The sequence below is a fragment of the Anguilla rostrata genome, chromosome 5 (assembly GCF_018555375.3).
Source record: "Anguilla rostrata isolate EN2019 chromosome 5, ASM1855537v3, whole genome shotgun sequence".
Classification (NCBI taxonomy): Eukaryota; Metazoa; Chordata; class Actinopteri; order Anguilliformes; family Anguillidae; genus Anguilla; species Anguilla rostrata.
In genome coordinates, this window is record NC_057937.1 from 43,338,182 (window position 1) to 43,356,362 (window position 18,181).

Below are 18,181 nucleotides of genomic sequence, written 5' to 3' on the forward strand. Positions count from 1 at the left end.
AATAGTTATGAATTAGCTAACTAAATTGGTTGTAGCTTAATTAATTCATTCTAGTTAGCTAGCCAACTAGCTAGCTAGCTAAACGTAGCTACCATTTTATAAATTATGCACAGTAACGTTAGCTCAATGCTAGTAGTTCATACGCTTTAGCTACGTTTTTTACTAACGTTATGATACCTGTTTCCAGTGACTTGACAGCGTTACATTGCCTGATCATTTTTGTTGTGGTAACCTAGCAAGATGACCCAAACTATAAGAGCCACGATGTTTTCCCATAAAACATCTAGGTTAAATAAATAACCTACAGTAATTGCATTGGCTACACATGCTGCCCACTAGCCCCAGTTTGTGCTTCTAATCATCGTTTTTAAGCAACATCATAGAAAGAGTGCACTTTTTATACAGGAATGAATGTGCATGTAACCCAGAACAGTTATGGATTATGTAAGGAATGTATGATGCTCAGCAAGGTGCAATACTGTGAACAGTTATCTGTCACTTGATTTTCTGGTAATGTAACATTATCGCATTTCAGTTTGGCCAAGTAACGGTTCTTTTCTTCGACTGGTAACCCCAAATAATACGGGCTAGACATAGTTTTAACTAGCTAGCTAACGTAATTTACTTATTTACTTTGCTTGTTATCAGAAATAGTCTAGAGGGACTCTGTTGTTATTGATTGTTTGCGGAAGTCTGCCGGAAGTCAAGTTAGGGCCAGAACAACGCACATGCGCAGTAACGTTTGTTTATGTTGTTACCGTTGAAACCGTCTATTGTCCGCGTTACGTCTCAATTAACGTAGTATTACCGTAAAAAGGTAAGACCAGCGCCCCGTCACTGCGACGTCGTAAAACAACGTTGTAGATACGTAATAGTTACGTCCTTACAACTTTACGTTTGACAATGTAATAGAATAACCTTACCAACAGTCATAAGGCCATGTGTGGGAGCTGAAAGGATATGAAATTGGACCAAGTAAGAAAAATACATTGAGTAACACACGCAGCAGGCTAAAATCGTAATTGTGTTTTGACAATGATCAAAGAGCTGTTTCCATATAATATCCATAACTACCTTCATTTTGATATTGTGCTCTAGTTTCCATTTGAGAAATACTCTTGATTAATATTGATTACACAATGCACTGGCGTGAAGCCAAAGCCAATTATTATTATTATTATTATTTTAAGGCCACGATTACACCAGGTATAGAGTAATAATGCTAGAGGATTTTGACGAAAAAAGTTGAGTTTTTGTATTTCTAATGGAAATAATGTTTAGCTAAATGTTTTCAAAAGAGCGCAAAAATAGCTTTCCAAAAAGGCGCCAACAATGCTAGCTTGAAAAAGCTTGCGAGCTCCAGTTTGTCAAACACCAAAAACCAAATGAAGACCACACAACTATTTTATATCATATTTATGATACATATTTTAACCAACATGTTGATCTCATTAGGACGTGGACAAGGTGAATTACAGCTTTCAAAAGAGCGCCACCTGCTCTATACACCTCAAAACGGACAGAGCCATGGCACTCGGCTCAATCCGCTTTATGTACATCTCTGTGCTGGCACTTGGCTCTAGGAGAAGGCCCTACTCCATAGAGGGAAAGGATCACCAGGGGCAACCTTCCTTCCAGGATGGAGCCATAGCAACAGCAGTCCTGGCCCTGCAGCCACTCAGGGCAGACAAGGCCGACATTTCAAAAGCAACCAGAAAAGAGGCAATGTCAAGGCCAAGAAACGCCACCTCCCACCCCAGTGACCACAGATTGTAGCCCCTACTGTAGCTCAGTCATCCGCAGTAATCCGGAAGTGACGCAAGCTGTACCTCATTGGTCCAGAACAAATATTGGCACTGTGCCCAAATAACCAGGAAATGAGCTGCAAAAACGAAGGCTGTGTCCCAAACCGCATACTTCCATGCTCCGAGTGCACATAGCGAGCATGCCGCCATCTTGGAGTGCGAGTCCAAACCGAAGTTCGGTAGTGCGGAGCACGGATAAAGTACCCGGATGCGCACTCCATTTGATCAAAATTTGAAGTGTGCATCCGTGCATGCTCCGACTGGGAAAAATACCATAATTCCTTTCGCGAAAACGGCCAAAAACAACGGTAATGGCGAATGACAGTCTAGTGTAGGCTACTCTCTCGGATTGGAAACTGAAATCATGTCATAGGAAAATGGTAAACAGGAGTTGGTGTATAAATAAAGTGGTACAGTGTTAATGAATAACGCAATATGTAAAGTATCAGTTGTTTTTATTAGTTTAAAGATATGTACTTTTAACGAGTGTAAGGAGCTATATTGAATACATCGGTGCTAATCGTCGGGTCCCGTCTTGAATTATAAACTGCCGTTTTATTCTCGCCACTGCCCATCTTTTCATTTAATTTGAAATACACCCCTTGCCTATGGAGTAGCCACCACAAACATGACCGGCTCCATAAATGTTGCCTAACTGAGTACCCAGCGCGAAAGTATACAGCGCGAAAATAATGAAAAAACAGACACGACTGTTTACAATGAAATGGCAACTTTATTATGGGGTTGACAGTACACTGAAAGCTATCCAAACTGCAATTAATATTTTCCAAGCTATCGTTGCCTTCCACTGCTCTTCTGACAGCAAAAAGGAGAATTCAATTGAAGTGGCTAGCTCGCAAAAAGTTGCTGATATTAGCCTACTGGTTAGTCTAGATCATAATATTTCAGTAGCCTACTACTACTCAGTGTGAGCATCTACCGACCGGGTTCGTTCGGTAGACAGAAAAACATCAGATTTTCAACTGTAGTCTATGTAAAATAGGCGAAATATAAGTAACAACCTGTACCTAGTTATGTAGAAAAAAACGTCCTTGTTATCCTCCGGAGGTAATTCTTTCAGTACTTTCGCGATTTTCGCCCAGTGCTAGCTTTAGTTGCTACGGGGACATGTATCTGCCACTGCATAGAGATTAATGGAACTTGTCTTTACTTGAGATCATATTGTAGAAGTGTCCCGTCTTGTGTATTTCACTGGTTAATATGAAAAAGGCTGGTCCCTACTAGCATTTCTAGCGATCCGCTACATATTCACAATTGTAACCCAAGTAGCAGGGAGCAAAATAGCCATTAAGAAGAAGCGACATTTGCACTACTTAATGGTCGTGATTAAGGAATTAATTAGTATATCAATATAACTAAAATGTTATATGAATTAAGTAAGATTTTTTCCCATTTAGACAGTTATGTGTAATTTTTACAAGACTTGCCTTTAAATAGGTAACGGAGTCCAGTCCGCTTGATTAAATATGAAATAAATGCGGTAGCATTTCAGATGGTCGATAATATGCCCTCTCACTCACGTTATTCCCCTCAGGTTTATTACCGGAATTTTACCGATAGTTACGGCAAAGGTTAAAGGTTATGGGTCAGATGTCGTCACGAAGTGCATCCCACTCATTTAACTGTTTCTCCGTGCTACTGCACTTCCATGGTTCGGAGTGCATAGTCCCAAGCATTGCCTGGAGTGCGTATTCCGGAGCACGGTAGTGTGGAGCATGGAAGTTTGCGGTTTGGGACCAAGCGGCCAAAACCAGACTTCGTTTTTGAAGCTCATTTCCTGGTGTTGTAGTTCCTGGTTGCTCACTAGCGCCACTACGGATGGCTCCAGTATAGGTGTTTTCATATCCGGTTTCCATGTAAGTCTATGGTACAAATGCGATCAAAATACAAAGTCAATAATTTTTTCTTAGAAGAACAAATAGTCATAATATGTGTATTTTATTGGTCTTATGACTGTCCATGGGTCGATTTCATGATTTATTGCGTGATTTGGGCACAGTGCCAATATTTGTTCTGGACCAATGAGGTACAGCTTGCGTCACTTCCGGATTACTGCGGACTATGCTACAGTAGGGGCTACAGTCTATGGTCACTGGGGTGGGCGGTGGCGCATCTTGGCCTTGCCATTGCGGCTCCGGCTACGGTCCGCCTGTGCTAAGTCTGAAAATGCAGGCATCCCATTTCGTGGTGATTTCATTATGGCGTGTGCTATTTACAGCTGCACTAGACGACCATAAAATAATCCTCCTCTTAAGTTTTTCGGTAGCCGAGTCATTTTTACTATTTCCTTTAGCCTACTTAACCAAATAATTACTTGGCAGAAAGCGTAATCAGCTTGCTATATTTGGTAGTCCAGTAGTAGCCTGTGCTAAAACAGTTCGCAACTTCGGCTACCAAGCCATTTGACTAGCTAGCTAACCTTAACCGGCAAACATTCAATCTGTCAAACGTGTTTGGCGGCTTGTCAGTCGTGTACATTCCGTAAATGTCTACCTGGGCCATGCTTCACGCATGTGACAAAGCTACTATAATCCCGATTTTGGGATAAACACTTTCAGTTTCACGAAGCGAATTAAGAGTTTCAAGGTTCATTTGCTGAATATACAACACACGATGAAATCACACACACAGAATTTAACGAAATTAACCATCTTGGCATTTAGAAAGGAACATGTTTTTAGCATTTAAGAGACCGACAAGCTAGGCATTTAAGACAGTGGTTCTCAGAATCGGTTCTGGGGGCTCCTTGCGTATATTGGCTTTTCTCCATTGGTTTTGATGATTTACAAGAAAAAAAAAATAGCCTAATAATAATTAGAAATTCAACGTAGGCTACATTATTTTTGTCTTCATGCACCAGGTGGAAAACTTGCCGTACAAAGTGCGTTGTCATATTTACACGCCTGCAGATCAGTTATTAAAATACTTGGTAGATTTGTTAATCACCGCTGAGTTAATTTTTATTCGGTAGAAAGTGATTTGCGAACGATCGGTCAGCTAGCGTCACCCAGCAAGTGAACACCACAAACGGCGATGGAGTAGCTAGTAGTAGCATGCTCATTAACTGACTGGCGAAAACCTACGACGATAACTTGCTCGCTTAACAGCAGATCTACCAGACAGTTATACGAAAATTTGCGTAGTCAAATCACCAGTAGCCTACACATCTCCGATTGATTGACCATCAGTGTAGTCAACGTTCTTCCCCTGTGGTTCATATTGCTAACGCGTGAGCTAACCACGGATAGCCTACCTAGCTCACTGGCAAGCTGATATGCTAGCTAAGCATATTCGTTTTGCTGAGAAACATAAATTGAAGATAACTGAACATAGCCTAATTGTATTTTTAATGTCATACATATAACGTGATTACATGACACAGTACAGTCACGGATGGAAATTAAACTCCGTAAACATCTGATAATATATTTTAAAACATAACGGCAGACAGTCAGCTACCCTCGTTCAGGTTCAGGGGCTTTTCCGCACCGGACTGTCAATCAAATTGTAAAAATCACAAGACCGCTTAACTCTATGGTTTTGGCTCCAAATCGAAGTTTCGTTACATCATGTACTGTACAGCATATGGTATGTAATGACAAATAAACCTGACTTTGACAGCTAGCTAGCTACCTGCTGATCCAGCCATTCCTAACTTTAACGTTAGCTAACCGCAACTTTATAAACGATATCTTTCATGCTGGCGCTAACAGACCTGCTAATATACTCTGGCTGTATATGAGGAGGATGAAGAGGAGGACTGTGGAAGAGCAGAGGAAGGAAGACATCCAGAGGAATAAACAAGATAAGAGAGTTGATTCTAGAAACTACAGAACGGAGACTGAATAAGACAGAGGGAAGACAGAATGATTGAGCAAGTCAGGGAGGGGACAGACCCGAACACTGAGACATTTTGAGGAAGAGGGGAAGGCAGTTTAGGCCCCTTTGTTCAGAAGACTCTGCCTGACTGAAGTTCACTGTGTGTATTTCGTGGTGGGCTGTACTGGGTCTGAATGGGCTATTCAGTGAGCGATGGTGGTAAATGAAACGCATTCTAATCACGTACTGACAAGGGGGCAGCCGAGAGCCAAGGGACCCAACAAATAAATGATATTTAAATTACACAGCCCTATGAGGGTCTTAGCCAGGGATAATGCATGCATGCTACAATGTATGCTAACAGGGAAGAGTCCAGGCTACTCTAAACTTCGAAGTGCATTTTAAAACCAAATACGATCACTTGAAAATGCTAAGTGAATTAGCCCAGATTTTACCCCACAGGACCTTAAACCCTTACCCCTGAGTGCTTGCATTAACAAGATTTGTTTTTTTTTTTAACAATGCTAGGCAGGGAAATAGAAGATGGGGACCCCTTTAAAACACTGACATTTCTCAATTTAATATATTTCACTGAAATGCTGAAACACTGGTCCCACTGAACAGGAAAAACAGTCCTGTACTTTCAGGAGATTCGTTTTCAACCACATACAGGATGAGACCAAAATAAAATCACTCAAATACAATGCATATGATCAAAAGAGAATAAAATACATAGGCTAAATCAACCTCGTCAAAAGACAATGTGATACAAATACAAATACGAGCCTCTCAGACATTTGAGGAGAACAAATTAAGCAGCACATACAACACCACCCTCAAGAAAAACGACCGACTTAACGTGTTTTGGTAATAGCCCCTTGGGTGTTTTACCCACTGTTACGACCCTTCTAGGGGTTAAGGGTGCAATATTTTAAATGATGTTTGATATTTGGCACCAGGAGATGTAACTAAATATATATAAGCTTTCTTGTGAGAATAATGAGAGACACACAAGGCGGACTACGGTGAAAGGGATTTTACGTGTGTGTGTGTGGGGGGGGGGGGGGGGGGGCTATTTACAAGTATTTACAGACATTTCCAAACATAAAACACGTCAAGACACACGACCGAGACCAGTACAAAAAAAAAGGGAGTGGTGCCGAAAATAACAAACAAATACCCTAACTACGATTTTGTAATATAACTAACCTATTAACAATGCAGAAAACAAAACTTGTCTAACTAACCTAACTGCGACCCGCAGTCATAAATACAGGGGGCAACACCACCACTAAACTAATGTATTTAGACAGAGCCCTTACCCTACGTGTCAACACGTGTATAGGGGCCCCCGGAACTTACCTAACACTGGTCTCTGAAGCGAAACAGGGAGGACAAAATTTTAGACCACACAACTCTCTCAAATAACACACACAACCTAGCATTTGCCCAAACACACAGCACAAATGAGGAAACGGAAGGCTCCTGCAGGAACGAAATGGGGATATTTTAAATTGAGAGCTGAGGCATGATTGGGGGAGACATGATTGCAGGAGGGAGTTGATTGGCGGATGGGGGGGATGAGCGGGAGAACTCTGATGATGGACAGCGGGGATGACCAATGGGAATAACGAAGGCGGCACACGGACTCCTGCGGAAATGACAGCAACCGAGAGAGAGCAGAACGAAAGAGGGGAGAAAAACGCACGCCCGCATCCCACACGCGAACGTAACACCCACCCTTTTCAAAGTTTCTTCCACGAAATGGAGATCTGGCCTAAAGGGCCGAAATTTTCCCCAGTGACCCTGTAGTCACTGCAGAAATGCCCGCTCACCCGGCTGGCCCCGTCAAGTTCCTCACCGTTCATCATCTAGGGGCATTTTGAGGGACATTGTATTATCAATAACACTGACTTGCTCTGCAAGCTAGACAATTACAAAATGTACCACTTCTAAATCACAATACAGAGTGGGCTTCCTAACCAAACAGCAAATTATTATTATAGTGCACGGATCAACAATAATGGCCGCCCAGGGTGAGCGAAAGCAGGCGACAAACAGCTAAACGCACTCCTGGGCCACTTCACCATTGAAGCTACGATCCACAGTTCAATTCACAGTTCCATTCTTTCAACTATCTGTTTGGCGCTGCACACAACTGGAAGAATGCTATGTTCACATGTTGAAGAGGAGCAGGGATTACCAAACAAATCAAAACAACTGCCACTTTCAATAACAAGCTGAAAGGACAGCTTAGTCACATTCCCTAACAGTAATGGCAAAAACAGCTTTAAAAAAATTAATACATTTTTTAAAAACTCAATTTGTCTCAGCCACCATGCAATAACAGGGTTCATCGTGGAGCACCCAAACAGCAACCACTGAAGATCTAAAATCTTTTACATATTTAAAAATGTTGCTGTGAGCATTTTTACAAAAGCGAATATCCCAGACTTTATACTGTCACTACTTACTGTAGTGTAGTTACAAGTGTAGGTCTCCCTGATCATCAATCACATCATATCCAGTTACAAGTGACAGAATGTAGACCATGCACACCAAAAAAAAAAAAAAATCTGACCACTGCTTAGCAGAACAAACATCATAACAGTATATCTGAAGTCACATACATTCATTTATGAATATTTATGTGAATTAATACATCTCATTTGGAATTGAGGGAATGCATAAATAAAAATGATTATGGCTAAAATAACTACCTTCAACTACTTGTTTTCTGCAGACACTGATACTACTCACGATTCAGTTAAACATGGTTCTCCGTCCACAACATAAATTTTTCAGCTGTGCTGTAGGAATGCCAACTGATTCACCACGATAAAAGATGAATCATGAATCAACGTCACTACTAATGCAGGTTAAATATTTACCTCTAAGCAATTCATACATGTACTCTCCTTTGACATCTTCTGTAATTAATTTCATTATTACCTAATGACTTACTGTAATGTAAAATATATGTTGCTGGGCCTGAAGATATTAAGCAAATTACCTGTATTGTGGAATTTGTCCTTGTTCATTTCTTTGTAATGCTGTAAATAACTCTAGGCATAGCACAACATTAACAATCTCTTTTCATCAAGGCCTATACACTTTTTGCTAACGTTACATATGCACGCATTTTAGAATTGCGAGTGCAGGCTAGTGTTTCACAGCATACCTGAGATGGATAAGAATTCGTTTGGAAAACGTAGTAATAGGTTCATTTGTGTAAAAATACAACAGTAATGAATACTAATACTAGATAAACCAAAAAAGCATGCCCCAAGGACCACGAGATCAACCGGCCTATGTCATTTCTGAATAAACCATCATGGACTCCTGCATGTTCGAGACTAGCCGGTTATTTGTCATACAGGGTAACTGAAGTGCAACAAATAAATAACAGCCCAGCTTTAAATTGCTTACCTGAGAGTAATCTGGCCTCTAACGACAGGGGGCTTTTCGTCAGATCTGCCTGTGTGTGAAAACCTCATTGGTAAATTCATGTTAGCCAGCTGTACATTAGGCTACGCATCACTTAGCCAACACCGGTATTGTAGCTAATAAATTAGCATAGCCGTTTTAGAGCACAGCGAATAGTCTGCAATCAAACTCAAAGGGACATAATCAGCGTAGTTAACGTTAGTGAGGTTAACGTTAGCAAGCAAAATTTCTTACTCACTAGTAATGACAGGTAAAAAAAAGCTTGCTGGCTATGTGTGATAGGCAAATTAATTCAACAGCTAGCTTGCATGCTGGCTAACATAACATCTCTTCTACAATTCCAAAAATTATCTAATGCTAGGTAATTAGGTACCTAGCAATCTCCTAGCTGTAGCTAAACTATTAGATTGAATACCAATTTAGAGAAACCTGGTTTAACTCGCCTAATGCATTTATATGTGCAGCAACGTATTGGCAAGTTACTTGTCATTGTTGTACCAAAGTTTGTTACTATCTGCCCAGCTAATAAGCTTCTGAATTATTAACTCAAAAAATGTACAGTAACGTTATTGTTAACCTGGAAAAAACACTTCACGCTAAATACTTTTTAGAATGGTTGAAAATGCTTACCTGTAAAGGCAGAAGGTATGATTTAAATGTTGGTTTCAATGGTTTGACGGAAAACATCCCAAGCAGCAGAAGTGCCTGGCAAGCTCGCTTGCCAACTAGCTAGCTAGTTCACGCTTTCTGTGTAATTTACTAAATCAACAGGTGTGCAGGTGAATCACCTCAATAGCTAGCGTTAGCTAAACTATTGCTTTTAACAGACTTTAACTTCCATTACTGGTGCTTCCTTCTCAACAGAAGGCGGTTTTTGTCGTGTTACTACCATTCTCCATTTGGTCAGTTAGCAAAGAAGCCAGATATAACTTGTTACTTGGCCGGTTATCGCAACGTGAAGACTTGCCACGACGCTTCTCATTTTTGTCCTGTATTATGCTATACTAGCAGACACGCTAGCGGTAATGTTATGTTATCACACTGTCGTTTCATAGTGGGAGACCGGTACCAGATAGCAAATACGTTAAAACAACCATTGCCACCAGAATGTTCACGCGTTTCTTGCACTGAGCTTAATATATTCGCAATGTACAATATCTGCCATATTGAACAAGAGACAGCGTGTGAAAAGTAGACGAGTTCACGTTAGCACAACTTTCCCCATCTCCTGCTTTTGACCATTCCGAATGCCGAATGAACAGGTACATTTCATCTGTTTAAACGAGGGTCCCATGTCTACATTCGGGGCGTAACTTCCATGTGTACCGAGGCTTATGGTTTGAGAGAGGTCTTTACGTGTTTTGGCGCTGCTACCATAACAGCAAGAGGTGTGTTCGGGGTTTTCCATACTCCTGATTGAATCCCGAATTTCTTTCAACTTTCGTTATATTGGCAAAGATAGCCTACTTTCCCTAAAGGGAATTGGTGGGAGATTTGACCCGAGGCATGAGGTGCGTCGCCCAACTATAGTTCAGCATCCGTATTGGCACATTACTTTTGTTTTGTTTCACACATTGTATACCCAGATTTTTTTAAATCAATAACTTAAATATATATTTTGTTCAAATCTGTTAAATGAATGCGTGCCTGGTGTAAGAATAGGTAATGGTATTGGAGTGTAATGAATATTGAGCGTCATCTAGTGTCGAGTACAAATTTTGCTTTGCGCAGGAATGGCCGGCAGCATATTTCACGTGAAAAGAAGCAACCTTTTATTAACTTTTAAACTTTAAAAGCAGTATTCAGTGGCACAGCTTCTATTAAACAAAGTGAAAATTGAACAGGATAACCAAATTGATATACACCTGACATCGGATACGTAGCTACATAATGCATCTCAATTTTATCTTTCCAAGCGGAAGACTGTGCTATACACAAATAATTATATTGTAAAATTAAAAAAAATGTACACCCAGTTAATATTATATAACAATGCACATTGTAATTCTAATGCTCTTAAAGCAAAAACCCTGGAACTATTGCACATATGTCTTGCTAATGGAAAAAAAGCAGAAAGTTTTCAAATGAAAATGTAAATATGCTTCCTTTGTAGATCAGTTACAGGTGCTGTATGTGTCATTGATGCTCTCATACACAAGGGCCCCTGTATCCACAAGCTTCTCTGGATGCTCCAGCTTCCTGTCCTCCTGAGATCTTCCCAAGGTGTTGCACTGAGGGGTGAGACTGATTATGGAGTAGGGCTCAGTCGGGAGTTTAGCCTGGTCCCCCTCCACACCATGGGCTGCTGGCTTAGCTGCCAGCTTTACCACAGAATATGGCTCAAATTCTCTTCCAGCCACTGAGTAAGGGGAAACTGAATTCATGGGAATGAGGGGAAAATGTATTTATTTATTATTATTATTATTATTATTATTATTATTGGTGTTGTTGTTGTTGTATGCTACTATTACTACTACCAGGGCTACAAATGATAATTTAAAAAAGTCATATAACAATTTCAAAGAGGTTAAGCCCAATATAATCAAAGAATAATGTAACCATTACTTTTAGTCAATTTATTTTTAAGTGACTCACTGTCAGGGTGGATTGATTCATCTCCATTTTGATGTCTGAAATGATAAAAACCTGTGATTAGAACAAACCTCCTAAATGAATTTATTTCAGGATCCCACACATAGCTGATTGATAATCCTAACTATGGTCATAGCTGTATTTCAAATCTGATAAATTAAAGCATTACCTTTCTTTTCTCACAAATTGGGATTCTAGGGGGGAAAGAGAGCTTGTCAAATTATATTAAGTAAACTAAAATATTAAATTAACACTCTTACAAAAAAGACAATGGAGAAAACTAACCCGTGGCAATGCTGGACTTTCTCTTCAGATAAATGGCAATGGCAAAGATACTGATGATTAACAGGGCTACAGCCAGATACAAGGGAGCAAATTCCACTGCAAAAAAAAGAAACACACTTTAAACATATTGATGTTTAGAGGGCGCATGAAGTGATGTGAACAGGAAGCAAATAGGAAATGTTACCGATGAGATTGCAGAATAAATGTTATCTAATAAGCGTGAAATTGCATTAAATAATAAATAAATAAATAAACATGTTGTCGCTTCAGATAACAATCAAGTTGGCCTTGGCCTTGTTAACAATCAGCAGATGTGTATTTCAGCAGAGAAGAGAAACTGTGATAGACGAATAGGTCACCTGAAAGCTGAATTGTGTTTTGGTTTTCTTGTTCCTTCTTATCCATGGTTACGGTGACATTAGAAATTACCACCCAGCTGCCTGCAGTTCCTTTTATCACATTTAAAGCACACACGTAATGTCCACTGTCTGAATGTGTGCCATTGATGATGGTCAGGTTATGGTGGTGGGGGTTTTCCAAGGGACTATTTGAAGTGGTGTTTGAGACCCTGGTTCGAAGGTTGTTTTCAAGAGAACACTGAATGTCATAGTGTACGCTATATTGAGAATCAATTTCATAAGAATAAACACATGTACTGCCCTCACCACCTGTTTTGATCCAGTACACAACATAACGCGAGTTTGAAAAGGCTTGAGAGATAGAGAAATTGCATATCAGAATAATGGGCTCTCCCTCATGTATATTAATGTGTGACTTTTTTCTTATTTGAGGCAAAGGCTCCAACACTGTGGGGGGAAAGGAAGACTGATGGTTAAAGAACTTTAGGTCAAGAAAAAAAATCACCAATGGCAATTGGATATTGACAACCACTTATCAATGCTGATTAGGTGACTGTGTATGATAGCTGAAAAAAACCTCACAAAGAGAGCAAAGCAATATAATTTTGGCATTCCAAGCCACAGAGCTCATACACATGCATAGACAATTACCTAACAATTACCTCTGCCATTATATATTAAACCTTCACAAGTTTTGCACATGAGGAAAAATGTGGTAAAAAAAAGAAAAGAAGCAAACTCACCATCCGGTTTTGCAAAGGCTATGATGAAATAATCATTTTCGACTGATTTAAATGGATATATAAATTGTGACTGAAAGGCATCAACACAAGCAAAAAATCCATTATTTTTTTCTGGATTAACAACAAATTTTACTGGTTTTTTACTGGTGCAGCTTTTGTTACTATTTAAGTACTTTCCAATTTTCTCACAGTTATCTGATTTTTCATTGCTGTCTGGACTGCTTTCTTCATTGCTTTCTGGACTGCTTTCTTCATTGCTTTTTTTGTTTTCCATCCTCACTGTTAGATTACAATCCACTTTGTTGTCATAGTCCATGTCAATTTGCCAGCATTTGTGTTTACAAACCATTGTTTGTCTTTCATTCTTCTCCTGATAAAGGAAATAAGTTGCCCCTTGAAAAAAAAAGTGCAGATACAGTATAAGATTTAAGGTATAGAGTAGTGGCCACTTTATAGACCTACCATGGTATCCTAAGCAATTTGTTTCAAAATATTTGGGTAGCTATTGTTCTTTTAGTCACCAGTCTCCACAGAAACAAATTGACAAAGCTTGATATTACTGAAAGAAGTCCTTACTTATGTTTTTAAGTCAAAAATAATTTCTACTAACTTAAATTACATACAATATATAATAGATACTTCAGAAAGTATATAATCACATAAAATCATGCTATTAGTTGGGATTTGTGTATTTACAATTTCATGGAAATATGTTGCTATAAGTGTTGACAATAATAATAATAATATCTGTACTATCACACGGCTATTACACTGCTAGCAATTTTACCACTGAAATAGTCTTTATTACTGTTTTCCTGTATCATAGTTACAAAACTTAAAGGTGCTTTACTTTCTGTGAATTAACCCATTCTCCTCAGTTGTACAGAATATATATATATATATTTTTTTAATCTTGAATGCTCAGTATATTCCTCTCGTAAATCTTATTTCCCCTTAAATCTTGAATTTTGAGATAGTAAATATGGTAATGGTTGTTTACCTCGAGCTTGTCCTATGAGAAGTAGCAGAAGCCCAGCACACAACAGGTCCATTGCTACTCACAGATGGAGTGGTCACAATCTTGTTTATAGGCTGTAACTAAAACAGAGGTAGCTACAACAAAAATAAACTTTCTTTCACTGAGCATGAAATGGAGGTTATGTTGCAGTGTTCTTTGTTGTATTCTGCAATAATCACAGCCAGCGTAGCATCTCTAAACACACAATTCCATTAATTACTCGTACCGCTCAGTTGTTTTTACTGCATTTAAAAAAATGTATTTTAATTTTCAAAAACTTCCTGAAGATTGTGAACGTGCGCTCCTGTTGATGGCCAGGCTATATGGGAAGCTCTCAGCCTACAGATTATGTGCACGGTTGTACAAAAAGGAAGTGAATCACATACAGGAAGTGAGCGGTACAGAATATCTCGCATTTTCCTTCTGCATAGTACTGTACTTGTTACTTCATTTATGTTGCACCAATCCAAATTATGAGAACCCTTATGGCCCTGAAAAATATAAGTGACCTGCACAGCACAGTGTGTAAATGCTCCAAAGTGGGTATTATTGGTAAATAAAAAAATAAAATAAAAACATTTTGACTATAACTTTTCATTGGTCTCGTATAAAAAACACGTCATCTACCGGTCAATTTCCAGCACAAAAAAGCACTATCGTTTCTGCCACTCTCTTGTGGTATGTACATGCACATTAGATGTCATATTTGTTTCTTTCCAGTACAATGCACTTCAAAGAATTCAAAACTATGTCAATTAAGTTGTTTTCAATAGCTAGAGACACTCTTACGGGTATGTATGTTTTCACTTTTCCAAATTCTTAAGTCCCTTCGACCCCCTCACCTGCTATTTCATGGTCCCCAGTGAATATGTAGGATTTCACTTTTCTCAGTACTTCTTGTACATACCACACTTTGCCTCTGCCTTCAACAAAAGAACTTTTCTGCGGTTATTGTATGTACACAGTAAAATGTTAAGTGTATACATACAATAACTGCAGAAGAAAATGAACTGTTGCATCATATTACATATGGTCCCAATTGTGCTCATATGTACTCTGTTAGAGTTGTATTAACACATTTTACTGTGTTTTTTTGACATCTTACTGATTCTGTCGTTGACCCCCTTCTCAGTACTGCAGATTGCATCCCCCTTATCTCCTCGTCCCTGTCAATCTTCAAAAATTAAGTCCACTTCTATCTGGGAGGTTAAAGAGACCTGTGGAGCTGGGAAGACGGCAACATAAGTTTGAAGGTATTTGCATATTTATGCCCAAATATGCAATTACATTTATAGACTGTCTAAGCATGCTTTGTTCATTCTGAAATTGCATGCTTCTAGTTGTGAAATCCTAAAGCAGAAGTGATGGTGAGAACAGCTTTTTTGCAAGATAGAGAGATCACTTCTCCATTCCCCAATTTTCTCTTTCATCACATAATTAGAACAGCATATTTTGGTGCTAGTACAGGGACACAAGTTCATTTCAGGATATCAAATATGGGCAATCAAATGGCAAACATGCCACATTAATCTTTCTTATTAAAAATGGATCACAACATGCTGTTTATTTTGTGCAGTCCCAAATTACATTACATTACATTGCAGGCATTTACCAAATGCTCTTATCCACAGCAGCAATTTTTTTCACATAGGACTTTACATTGCATCCATTTATACAGCTGGATATATAGCTGAAGCAATGCAGGTAAAGTACCGTGCTCAAGGGTACAATGGCAGTGTCCTACCTGGGAATCAAACCTGCAATTTTTAGATTACAACACCAGCTCTGTACCCATCATTTGAATACTCTGCACATTTGCTTAAAATGTGATTGGACAAGCTCCATTTACTCTCTATGGCAAAGATGAGCCCTTACTATGCTGAGCCAGGGATAAGGCAAGTTAAATGTATTGTAAATATATTAAAGGTATTTTGTAATTGCAGCTTGATCACCAGCAGGTGGCGATAGTCTCATTCTGAAGATTTCATGTCTGCTTCAGTTGGATCAGTTTTTCTGTAGACAAAGGAATTCTCAACCTTGTATCCTATACAGTCTAAACACAGCATTCCCAAAAGGAAATGATGAAAAGAATCAGAAATAGGACCTGAGTCTGAAAATAACTGCTTTTTTTACAGTGTGAAGAATTTAACACCGGGGCAGTGTGAAACCACGAAAGTAGATATAGAAATTTTTCTGAGGAATGTGTTTTGAAAGATTTTACTCAAGTGCTGCAGTGGATGGTAAAGCGTTCTGTGATTACTGTCTTTACTGTCTAGTATCTACAGCATCAAGCTAATGTGATTCTTCGGCTGTTTAGAGTTTGGGTTCCAAAGCACAATGATAACACAGTATGTGCCTGTGAATATCATGAACTCCATTATTTTGAGTCATTGACTGAAAACTGAATGTTACATACAGCCACTTTGTTATTTTACAGTACTGAACAAGGTCTGTTTGAATACAGTAATTGAGCCCTACTCAGTTACTTTGAACGTCTTCTATCAATTTGTATTTATTTAGTATTACCATAATCAGTCCTTTCCTCGGTTAAGATACAGTACAAGCATAATATAAAATTGTTTGTTATTGGTGGAATGCAGGTCAGCTGGTTGCCTGGTGATGAAGACATCAAACATGCCCTACACAGGACTGGCATCCAAATCAGGTTTGGATTGCAAAGGTGTTCTACACCAGCCTTGCAGCCAGTAAACCATGTAATCCTGCTCATTAGTATGTGTAGAGTCTTGTGCTGGATGTAAGAGTTTATTTACTATTTTGCCTTTTGTACCTGTTATATTCCTCAAATATAAACTGACCGAAGCCATGGTTTTCCACAAATTTTGATCAACCTTCAAAAAAATAATAATGATAGTCAGTATCCCTCACAACTGTGCTCACCAGTAACCTGAAGAACAAGCTTTTGAAGAACTTAATTACACATTAAGTTCTTCAAAATTACACATGTCCAAGGTGTCGTTTTGAATTATCCAGCACCGGCTACATTGGGTATTTTCCATGAGACACAAATGCCTGGAGAATGACGCCGGAGAATGCACTATTGAGGGAGCTGTCAGACAGGTTTGGTCCAGCCAGGTCCCTCCCTTGTTGCTCAGCCTGAAGCCACCATCCTGTATGGCAGCATACCACTGGCACCGTGGAGCAGAGGGAACACGCTCCACACCCCACCTGTCAGACAGTGGAAATGTAGCATATTTCTGCTACAGGGCAAATGTGTCACCCAAAAAATGAATTAGTGCCATTTTTTTTACTCATAGACATAATTATTTTTTGAACTGAATTTAATTTATCATCACGATAAAAATGTTCTGCAAATATGAATACTTAATACTTAATTTACAGTTATCCTGTAAATGGAATATAACATATTTGAGATATCATCAACAATCATGATTTTAACTAAGTCAATATAGCAGTTTTTGACTGAAGATCCTTTGTCTCATGGAACATGGTCTTGTGTTTTACAACTCTTAAGAAAGCATATAAAAAATTGTGCATTTGTCCCAAACTCTGGCTATTTTAAATGAGAAATATTGCCCAAAATGATGCTGCCCACTCACAGAAACTGAGCAAAGATGATTCAGTGACACAAGATCAGTGTTTGAAGATATGAGCTAAGTGATATGAGCAAAGATAAGTTTGATCCACATTATAAGGCGCATAATGGGCAAGTCCATATGTACTGTATAATAAAAACACAGGGTGAATTTCTAGTTTGTGCATCATAGCCCTAACAATATATATATATATATATATGTATATATATATATATATATACTGCCCTGTGATGTTCTGGTCTTTAGATATTCATTTAGGGAGATATAATACATGAATGCAACACATTAGTTATTATTCAACAAATAGATATGCTACAATTTGGGCACATTTGTTTTCTAGTAAATATCAGGCCATATCAAAATAGCTGGTCCAGTGTGTAGATTCAGCCAAACTAAAGCATGTAATTCTCACAGAGGCAGACCACAGTGATATATGACTGGGGACAGAGTGAAATGTAAAATGGTATATTAACCACAGAGGAATGCAGACATGTCAAACCAAAACCACAAAGCTCTT

The 18,181-nt window shown here is 38.9% G+C and overlaps 1 protein-coding gene across 6 annotated transcripts in view; it reads right to left on the reverse strand.

Moving 5' to 3' along the window:
- The window catches only part of LOC135255335 (myotubularin-related protein 10-like), a 46,263-nt gene extending 31,075 nt beyond the window's left edge, over nucleotides 1-15,188 (reverse strand). For 2 of the 6 annotated variants that reach the window (XM_064336374.1, XM_064336369.1), the window contains exons 1-3: nucleotides 14,072-15,188; nucleotides 13,072-13,464; nucleotides 12,329-12,775 (exon numbers count right to left, since the gene is read on the reverse strand). The gene's annotated coding sequence lies outside the window, so the exon portion shown is untranslated. Of the gene's footprint in view, nucleotides 1-9,074; nucleotides 9,124-9,722; nucleotides 9,942-12,328; nucleotides 12,776-12,990; nucleotides 13,465-14,071 lie in introns of those variants that run through there. The other 4 variants (XM_064336375.1, XM_064336370.1, XM_064336368.1 and 1 more) reach the window with 3 other exon arrangements.
- Nucleotides 15,189-18,181: the final 2,993 nt, after the last annotated feature.